The 11,413-nt window shown below is 37.1% G+C and overlaps 1 long non-coding RNA gene across 1 annotated transcript; it reads left to right on the forward strand.

Moving 5' to 3' along the window:
* Positions 1-6,021: 6,021 nt before the first annotated feature.
* Positions 6,022-11,197, forward strand: LOC106599182 (uncharacterized). Its single transcript, XR_001327371.2, has 3 exons — positions 6,022-6,213; positions 9,721-9,820; positions 9,945-11,197. It is a non-coding gene; the product is annotated as an uncharacterized lncRNA (long non-coding RNA).
* Positions 11,198-11,413: the final 216 nt, after the last annotated feature.

Below are 11,413 nucleotides of genomic sequence, written 5' to 3' on the forward strand. Positions count from 1 at the left end.
GCATCACCAGTTCTGAGAATGCTGTTCTAAGAAACTCAAGGGCTTAATTCTCGGAATTCTACCAGAGGGCCATACCATTTCCAAAAAAGTGAGGATGGTACATGATGTTGTGGATTTCGTTTTATCGTCATTACAGGAAATATATTTGGATATTCAATTTAGACAGTAAATTACACATACTATACTACTGATTCAGATTCGAAAATAAACGGTGATATGGATTTGAACTATGACAACTATTTTATTCTTGCTCTAGTCTCCCTCTAAAGTGGAACTGTCGAAATTCAAGGTCACCTGACCATTATGTAGACCTCGAAGAATTTGAGCTCGTACACGAGGCTTGACACGAGCACGGCCTGCGCATGAGCATTTGATCTATAAATCAGGCGATAGGTGGCTTGTAGTTAGACACTTGTTTTTACTTTTACGGGTAATCCTACCACTAATAATTATGGCCGAACATCGTCGACCTGACTTTGTTGACTTCGTCACGTTCAGCTATCGACCTGGGATTTAAAAAAAATTCCGTGTGCTTTTGTGTGAAAGTGCCAGTGATTACATTCATTTTTGTATTTTGGGGGACTCAATAATGAACGTTATAATCGTTGATGGTTGCGCACGTATGACTTTGGAAATAGCAAAGCACCACAGTGGCAGACAATGTCAAACGTTGTAAGTTAATTGGACTCTGTGTTTATAGTAATAGTTAATAGTAAGCACAGCCAAAAATCTGTTGTGAAGAATTGCCTTTACAGAAATCTCCACCTAAAGGCGTGCGTAAAAATCTTGCGCAAGAGCTCCAACGGCAGCAATGGTTTATGCGCTATAGTAATGCGCGCGGCTCTGTGTGATTTATCTATTTATTCAATTGTATTAATTTGTAATACATATGTTGGAATGGATTTACACTTAATCCCGGTTATTTACTGGTACTTTTACATGAGTTGTTGACATTATCCCCTTGCACCTTCAGTCAATCAAGAGATAGGGACACAAATATTAAATCATCCCTTAAAGGACAATAGCCTGTCCAGTAGGCAGCTTTGAACCACTAAATGAGGTGTGAACTTTCGCCTGTGTTTATGCTGTTTCATCTATTCAACTCAGTGGAGGCTGCTGAGGACAGGACGGCTCATAGTAATGCCTGGAATGGAGTCAATTGTATGGTATCAACCACATAGAAACCACGTTTGATACCATTCCATTGACTCTATTCCAGTCATTACTATGAGCCGTCCTCTCCTCAGCAGCCTCCACTGTTTGAACTTGAGTAGCCTAACCTATTAAGGTGCCAGGTAAAATGTAAACAAAGGTGATATTCTCATTGTGTAGCCACCATCTGTAGTGAACCTTACTTGCTTGAAATCACTGTTTAGTAAGCTACAATATATACTTGAAATGAAGTAACATTGTGTGTGTGTGTGTGTGTGTGTGTGTGTGTGTGTGTGTGTGTGTGTGTGTGTGTGTGTGCGTGTGTGTGTGTGTGTGTGTGTGTGTGTGTGTGAGAGAGAGAGTCTGACTTTCAGATAGGACCTAATGCTGATTCAGAAGCATTGCTCTTCGCAATTTTATTTTTCTTCTCTGATGTTTCTTGTTGATGTGGAGCAGGCATGATTCTTACAGCAATGTTTTCTCTCTAAATCAGCTCTTTGACACCACATCCTCTAGATAAATCTTAAAATCTTCACATGTATGGCAACAGCAGCAACAACTGTGGCTTTTAGATCACGTTTGTCTAACTCAGTTGTCATTTTGAAATGTGTTAACTTTATTAGTAATGAAAGCCTTATTACATTTTTAGTTGAACAACTTGCATTATGACACATTGTGACATAATGATAAAAGAAAAAAAGAGTACAATAATGCTTATTGTAAAGTAAATGCTTGTTGTAAAGTAGTGCTTATTGGTATTTGTAAAGTAAAATACTAAAAGCAATCTATTCGGATAAGCAAATAGCCTAATAATAAGAAAATATTGACATATTTGTATACATTAAATACAATATAATTAATACATGAAATAACACATGGCCAACCCAAACATCCCATTATAAGATACTTACATACAATACAATAGTGCTTTTTTAATCATATATTTATGCTGTCCGTTTAAGCCACTATTGCCTCACTCCAGAATCTCAGAGATTTCATTTTTGGTCAAATGGAGAGAAACGAAGGCCAAAGGGATTCCCAACATGCTTCCTCATTCTGTAAAACAGAGCTAATTCAAGAAGCCATACGCAACATATGGCACTGATGCAATTCTAGCTATGAGTTCTAAAACATTTGGGAAAAGCACTCTCTGGGTTGTCAATTTTATTTGCATTGTAATCTATATTATGATTCTTGAGTATGCTAATCTAGGAGGGAGTGTGGTAACAAACCTGGGCAAGTTTGGCAAAAAATCCCAATGATGTTGCTGAGATGGTAGAGGAAATGGTATAGCCATGTAAAAGGTTTATTTCATAATAGTTACATAATGATGATTCTTGTTTGTTATTAAAATAACATTATTACTTACCATATCCTACCTGTAATTAAAGGGATAGTTCACTCAAATTACAAAGTTACATATTGGTTTCCTTACCCTGTAAGCAGTCTATGGACAAGGTATGACAGTAATCCATGCTTTGGTTTAGTGTCCCTGGCACTGTTTCCAGATGCTAATGTTTTAGCATTTGTGGCACAAAACCCATTCAAGTCATGGGACTGATATTAGCATTTTTTTGCGCATCATGTTCAAATCCTCTATAACTGACTAAGTGACCTTGTTGAGCTTCACAATCAATTTGAGATACTTTTGGATGATTTTTTAAAGCAAGTAACAGCAAAATATGAATTGTTACTACATACTTGCTTAGTTAATAACAAACACCAGCTGAAATGTTAAATGAAATGCTACTCTGTACATAATAAGTCAAGGGATTAAAACAATAATATTTGAATTAAAGCATTTGAAGTGGGAACGTCTCCTCCAGCTGTTCTGAATCCTACATACTTAAACAAAAGGTAAAGAGGTTTAGGTGACTATGGTAACTGATAGTTCTATTTCTAGGACGTGATGTCTCTTCCATAGGCCTATGTTGTCCTCGCTTATCTTTAGTGGTTGAAACATCATGTGGTTTAATCATCTTAGCAGCATTCTTTCGAGACTTTGGTGTAATTGAACATGAGCAAGAAGAAACCCATACATACACTGCTTGTGGTAAATACTTACTCAAGCAAAAGACCAATAGTCAGGGTTTGTGAGGTTTCAAAGTCCCACTGGTGTGCAGTTGTTTTGTCTTCCTCCCACTCACCACAGTGACAGCGAGGCAACCATCTTTCCTGAGAGCTGCAAGATGAACATGCACCAGAACTGTTAATCTTCTGGCCTCTTCCATTCCTATATCAGAGTAGGAGCTAAACCGTAATGTACAGAGAGTCAGGCCAATGGAAAATACACTTGAAGTTAAACGTATGCAAGAGACAAATTGATTTTGTCTCAGACAACATAAGAGGAATCAGTCATTGTTGGTGTTGTTTAGTATCCATTTGAGGCATGATGGATGGATACTAAACAACACCAACAATAATTGATTTCAAGATACAGGAAACTGCATATTTTCAGCTGTCCAGTAGCCCTACTTTGATGAGCATTAAGAAAAATAAGTTTCTCACACTTAACAATGACTGATTCCTCTTATGTTGTCTGAGACAAAATCAATTTGTCTCTTGCATACGTTTAACTTCAAGTGTATTTTCCATGGAAGAGGCCAGAAGATTAACAGTTCTGGTGCATGTTCATCTTGCAGCTCTCATACACTGTTGGTAGGTAAAAAAACATTGGCAGTTCAAAAGAGAAACATGTTACAGGATGAGGCTAGTTTTGTCTGCCACTGACCACATATCTTCCATCACAATGCAGGAAACATCTCATCATGACATTACATCATGTATATTATGTTCATACAAATAGAATATACAATGTGTTTATAATGTTCTTTTATGGTCATGGATTTAGTGTAGTTTAGACAAGACAGTCTTTCTAAATTGGTTGTGACGTTAAGGAGAATGTTCAAACACTTCGAGAACAAAGGTTCAGATTGACAAAAACACAAGGCAGCAATAAGATGTTAACAAAAAATGAGCATACTGTATATTTTACAACAAAATTCCATAGGCCCATCTCTGTTTGATTATATGAAAATGTATAATTCTCTATAGACATTGTTGAGGGAGGTAAACACATTATTGCCTCAGGATATTCTAGATTAGGGACAACAGTAATAAAGTGACATAACAAAACTTTACCTAGGTGCATAGTTACCTGACAGGGGTCAAAGGTCATGTTTGCAAAACACCGGCTCATTCATTACGGATAGTGTGAAGGTAAAAAAGTACAAAGCTTCAGAGCAAGGATTCTGCAGAGAATATTTAAACCTTACAAAATTGGCCAGGATGACAGAATTATTGCATACATTTGAAAGTGATATGTTGTTAAATTCTCTCGATAAAAAAGAACCTCATGAATCCTCAAAGTAGGTCAGATTTTTTTTTTTTTTTATTGGTAATGCTTCTTCTTTTTCTTCTTCTTTTCCAGAACTTTGTGTACCAGGTAGTTATTTAGAAATTACATTACCTAATATTGCATTGTAATTACATTTTGGTTTCTTTGAGATAAGCAAATATATTTGAGTTTGATGTAAGTACCAGAACGTATACATTGTTACCATGGTAATAACAATTAAGTACGAGCTTAAAACCCCCTAGAGTCTATTGTGTCAATCTAGTAAAAAAAAATAAAGTGGTTAACCACATATGTGTAAAAATATATTTCCATATTTCCAGAGCTTTCTTATATCTCCTAGTTATAGGGCAGACACTTCAAAACCTTATTATTTAGGATTTAAAAATTAAACTGAGCTGTAAAATAATGCTTTACCTTTATAAGACAGAAAGCTGGGCATAAACAAAGACAATAATAATAATAAAGAATAACAGGCACACACAAAATGTACATGATAGTGTATCATTACGTAATGCAGAATGCCAGGAGAGGCAAAGGCCTTTTTAAATATTGCATAAGGTTTCATGTTCAACTGTCTTTAACAGTTACTATAGCCATTAAAAAGATATGGCAAAGATAAATTATATTTACTCATGGTAAGCCATATGCAATCTATATGGATTTAACTTTAACCTGCATTGATCGTGTCCTCGGGAGATCTACAAACAGGCATTCATTTGATATATAGGAGGGTAAAACCACCCAGTATATCTCCATGTGTGCACATGTCATGTGAAATGCCACGCCCATAGGCTCTGCATACCTGTGGAGCGTTCACATATTGCCTCAAGGTGATCAAGTGTTCTCCTGTGGTTAAAAACTGTTTGAGCCGCTGTAATAGTTCATCTATTTCAACTTGTTGTTTTGAAGAATATGACCTAGAAATGTCTGAAATAACAGCTGAGTACAACTTTCTTGGCTTATCATAACCCCCCTCCCCCTCAAATAACAACAACAGATGTGTTTGCAGGCATGTGAAATATTGTTAAATTATTAACATGTGCAACTCTGAGAAATACTTTTAAACACTCTTTATTTGACCTTTCATATAGCAAAAAAGAGAACATTTACTGTACACTAGGTACAACAAAGTCGAAACATTAAACTTCACATCCTCTTCCTTCTCATACATCTTTTTATTTACCTTCTATATAGATTTCCCTTGGGAGAAAACAGGAGGCACACTTTAAAGGGGAACTGCCTACTAGAACCAACTTCTCTGGTTATAAACAGCCTATTGGGGCATCAATATGAGTCAGAAACATTAATTACAATATCAAAATTGAATACAAAGTGTAAATAGGACAATTTTGTTCATAAAATCAGTCTTGTCCAAAACAAGATTTGGAAGTGAATGTGTCACAATGGGTATGGATGGGTGGGGTATGGATGGGTGGGGTATGGATGGGTGGGGTATGGATTACTGACATGCCAGCTTTTGCCAATGATGTCCAATTGCCCAGAGACAACAAGATGTGGTCCGGCCCCAGCTGCCATGTGTTGTGGACATCTTTTCAAGTCTGCAAAGCACAAGCACTTGCTCGACATAGGAGTGAAAATGGACTTCTGTAAAGTTGGTGCAAAGTTCTAATGCATTCAACAATATGGCAAAGAATGGATTACATACAACAAACGTACGACATGATGACTGTGACTGGTCTGTGGTGAGTAGCTAGCTATGATACTGTGAATTAACTAGATAAGTACATAGCCTCTGGCTAATGTGTAATGTGATGTAATGTCATAGCGAGGAGATTTGCATAGCTAACGTTGCACCTGACGATAAGATGTAACGTTAGCTGGCTTGCTATCGATCATTTTTCCACTGGAACTAGTTAGCTAAGAAGATCCCTCGGACAAAGATATTGATAACTAAACCAGATTTGGAAGTTAGGTAGCTAGCTACTTTTATGAGAATACGCATGTTGTTTGGGTTAGTACTTGCTCTCAATAACTCAGTCCCTGGTGGTTTTCTGCCTTTACTGTAATGGAGTTGGCAGTCATGATCAAGGTTGGTTAGCACTAGCTATCTAGCATTTGAGGGCTTCATCTGCTGCTAGTGCTAAAACAACATGCCTGTTCTCTTAAACAATCTATTGTGTATTTTCTATGGTAAAAATAAATGAAGGATGGTACTTGTCTAGCCTGAGTACCAGTCTTTTTAGCTAACATGCTACAAATATATGGCAGCAAGCATTCAGCAACGCTACTTACAAAACTTGCATGTCAACAATGAAGTGCTTTGTAAAACTAAAACTACCGTAATTTCCGGACTATTAAGCGCACCTGAATAAAAAAAAAATTGTATTTTGAACATAAATAAGCCGCACATGTCTATAAGCCGCAGGTGCCTACCGGTACATTGAAACAAATTAACTTTACACAGGCTTTAACGAAACACGGCTTGTAACAAAAATAAATAGGCTTTAACGAAACACGGCTTGTAATAAAAAATAAAAAAGTTGCAGTAAGCTTTAGTTGTCTTTTTGCACTGAGTCAATTCCTCACGCTGCTGTTTCCAAAGTCTTATCATCGACTCATTAAGACCAAGCTCCCGTGCAGCAGCTCTATTTCCTTTTCCAACAGCCAGATCAATCGCCTTCAACTTGAAAGCTGCATCATATGCATACGGGAATTTCATTGGTCTAATGAAAGCTTCATGCCGCCAAAAAACTGAGCACGTCACAGAATGTGTTTTTTTGGAGAGAAAAAAAATTGAAAGCGGGAAAAATCCATATATTAGCCGCGTCATTGTTTAAGCCGCGAGGTTCAAAGCTGGGAAAAAAGTTGCGGCTTATATTTCGGAATTTACGGTAGTGGCAACTGAGTTGCCACCACCTTAAACGAGACAAAACCTTAGAAGGAAAACTCCATCCAAAAACTAATTTCATTTTTTTTTTGAAAGTTACATATCTTGAAAACTTGATTGCTGACAAGCAAAACATTTTGGGACTATATCAACAATGGACTAATGAATCAATTGGGTGAAGTTTTCCTTTAACTTTGCTTGAGTATTGAAACACATGGTTGGGATGGTATTGGGCCAGATTTAAGAAACATTCATCTTGAGGTGTTATGAAACATGACATGGTATGTTGTAACACCAAATAGTCAAGAGTTGTGCAACATCTTGCCAAAGACTGGGAGCCCTAACCCGGTAAAGCTTGAAAACATTATTACAGTGTTTCGAGTCCTGTGTAGTACAGAATTAAATCCCTTCTCTTTTGGTGTTGTTTCCTCTCTCTAAAGCTCCTAAACACTATGATGGTTTTCTGAATCCTGTCTAGTGCAGAATTAGATCTCTTCTTCTGGAGTTTCCAAATACTGTAAATGGGAGTTCCTCCTTTTTTGTATATTCCCTGCTCTTATATGGTGTGTTGATAAACTCCTAATCGGTAATTCTAAAAGGTGAAATGTACAGTATTATGCTCAAACAAAAGGACATGAGAATTTTTTGGGGGTGAAATTACAAATAAATATGTTTGTCCAGGATAATAATTAATAAGTATAAAATTACTTTTTCAAGATATGATTGAAGCTTCAGATGCTTTATATTCTATTTGCAAATTATAAAACGACAAAACATTAAAAGGTCTTAAACATTTTTATATTGATAGACATTTTTATATTGATAAAGATCTGTAGGGTATTAAAACTATGAAATAACACATGGAATCATGTAGGAACCAAAAAAGTCAACATTTATTTGATATTTGAGATTCTTCAAAGTAGCCACCCTTTGCCTTGATGACAGCTTTGCACACTCGGCATTCTCTCAACCAGCTTCATGAGGTAGTCACCTGGAAATCATTTAAATTCACAGGTGTGCCTTGTTAAAAGTTAACTTGTGGAATTTCTTTCCATCTTAACGCATTTGAGCCAATCAGTTGTGTTGTGACAAGGTAGGGGTGGTATACAGAAGATAGCCCTATAGAAATGGACATTAGACCAGTGGAAATCTGTCCTTTGGTCTGATGAGTCCAAATTTGCGATTTTTGGTTCCAACCGCTGTGTCATTGTGAGACGTAGAGTAGGTGAACAGATGATCTCCTCATGTGTGGTTCTGACCATGAAGCATGGAAGAGGTGTGATGGTGTGGGGGTGCTTTGCAGCACTCCATCAGATGACCTGGCCTCCACAATCCCCTGACCTCAACCAAATTGAGATGGTTTGGGATGAGTCGGACCGCAGAGTGAAGGAAAAGCAGCCAACAATGTTCTTAGCATATGTGGGAACTCCTTCAATACTGTTGGAAAAGCATTCCAGGTGAAGCTGGCTGAGATTGAGAGAACGCCAAGAGTGTGCAAAGCTGTCATCAAGGCAAAGGGTTGGCTAAGTATAAATATAAATTATATTAAATCAAAATTATATTTTGATTTGTTTAACACTTTTTTGGTAACTACATGATTCCATATGTGCTATTTCATAGTTTTAATGTCTTCACTATTATTCTCCAATGTGGAAAATAGTAAAAATAAAGAAAAACCATTGAATGAGTAGGTCTTCTAAAACTTTTGACCGGTAGTGTAGCCCTAAACATTTTGATTGTAACATTATTTATAATCTCACAAAGTTGCCTGGCAACTGTAGCCTATAATTAGTGCCAAAGTCTACCCTAGGAAAAAAAATATTAACATTATTTAAAATGTTAATTAAAATATTGACAGAAAATTAAATCAATATTTATAATCAATCAATATTTATGCTTTAAACCATTTGCAATTTAAAAACATTTGATTATATGAGAGACAGTCTGCCAAAACATTTTGTGTTTGGCTGCAGCCTTTTACATGCACTGAAACACCAAGAAGTGTTTTCACACCACTCTCTTAACCTCTATGGGCTAGGTGGGACGCTTGCGTCCCACCTACTCAACAGCCAGTGTAATCCCGTGGCGCGATATTCAAATACCTTAGAAATGCTATTACTTCAATTTCTCAAACATATTACTATTTTACACAATTTTAAAAACACAATTACTCACATTGAAGAACCACTTTGGGTGTTTCAGAGTACATCCATTCTGTTTTGAAATATATTCAGTGTATCATAACACTTACATTGGGTTTACATTTAAAAAAAACTCCAAACACCAGATCTCAGCTTAGGTGCACTACTTTTCATGGTTTTACTACACAATGATGGTCTTATGAGTCTTTCTATTTTAACAGTGTGGTGGATTTGCTGATCGGCAGTGTCGTGGGAACACCTCTACCATATCAGGAACAGAAGGCTGAGGAAGTACGTGGCCAGACACCAGTCCCACTTCAGGTTGGTCACTTTTGATCTGGTCATAGGTCAAAATACTATCCCTTGTCTGTACTGGAATTCACCTAACAACCACTGATAATGTAATCAGTGCTGTGTGTACCAACTCTACCTTGTTTTTCTACAGACGGAGGACAGGAGAGATGGTTTGTCATGGAGTCCCCTGACTAAAAGACAGGTTTATACAGATGTCTGGGAGAGAGTGGAGTGTTTCTGAGAGGATTGTTTCTGTCTTTAAAAAATGTATTATGATTGACTGGGCCTGGCTCCCAAGTGTGTGGGCCCCTGCCCAGTCATGAGAAATCCATAGATTCGGGCCTAATGAATTTATTTAAATTGACTGATTTCCTTATATGAACTGTAACTGTGTAAAATCGTTGAAATTGTTGCATGTTGCGTTTATATTTTTGTTCAGTATACATTGAACACATGGTTTCCATGTGTTTGGTGAAATTCCAATCACCACATTTTGGCCATTATTATGAGCTGTTCTCCCCTCAGCAGCCTCCTGTGTTGTGCAATGTCCACATGTAGCCTACACTATATTAGGGAAAGATCTAACAGTGGACATAAGGAGAGACGAGACAAATCAAGCCAGTTATAGAAAACTGTGTTGACAGCTGAAGACCAGATAATCAACTGGCAGTTGTTGGTATCGATTCACAGTAACGTGATCATGTGATTACATGACGTGACAAAACTTCAAGTTGGAAGCTACTTTTTTAGCAAGGTGTTGTAGGATGTGTGTCTCATGACACACATTCCAGACACTGGTACTTCTTGCTATCTTGCTATAGCTGTGATTTGTCAGAGAAATATCAGCTAGCTAGATAGGCTAGCCAGCTGTAGCTATCCCCAAGCTATACTAGCTAGCTAGCTAGCTAGCTTCTGTCAGATTGGCTAAACACAAGGTTTAGCGCAGGCTTTAGCCTACACATAGAACTGAATCAGCAGATCATCTTGAGATGGCGGGTCACTCAGGAGGGGACAAGTCTTCAACTTCAGAACTTCTATCCATAGCAAAGCTAGCTCAGCTTTCCTCACTGTAACTAAGTTACTCACTACTTGTTTGTTTGTTGTAATTGAATGGCAAAGACACACCCAAGAAACACCCAAATTAAACCACACCCCAAAGACAACTCTTGTTTAGGATTCAATTATGGCCGCTGCATTTCTTAATGAGCACCGGAAGAAACACATGCAGTTCACCTTTAATGCCTCATGATGCAAGAGGCAGACTGTGACTCAATGAAAATTCCTAGTAAATCTGGCAATCAGTTAAACCATAAAAGTTAACGATTTTCCCCATGATATATCACATTCTATCTGTATCGAGTGAACTTTTAGCTGTTTTATGTAGCAATCTGCAGTTGCTACATCCATTTTTGGACTTGTAAATTAATTATATGTACCAATTGATTCTTGAAGAATATAACATAGTTAAACTGTAATACCCCATCAGAACCCAAAATATAAGATAGTTTACTTAATTTTTTTAATTTGATTTATTTCAACTTTATTTAACCAGGTAAGCCAGTTGAGAACAAGTTCTCATTTACAACTGTGACCTGGCCAAGATAAAGCAAAGCAGTGACA

Source organism: Salmo salar, chromosome ssa03 (assembly GCF_905237065.1).
Source record: "Salmo salar chromosome ssa03, Ssal_v3.1, whole genome shotgun sequence".
Classification (NCBI taxonomy): domain Eukaryota; kingdom Metazoa; phylum Chordata; class Actinopteri; order Salmoniformes; family Salmonidae; genus Salmo; species Salmo salar.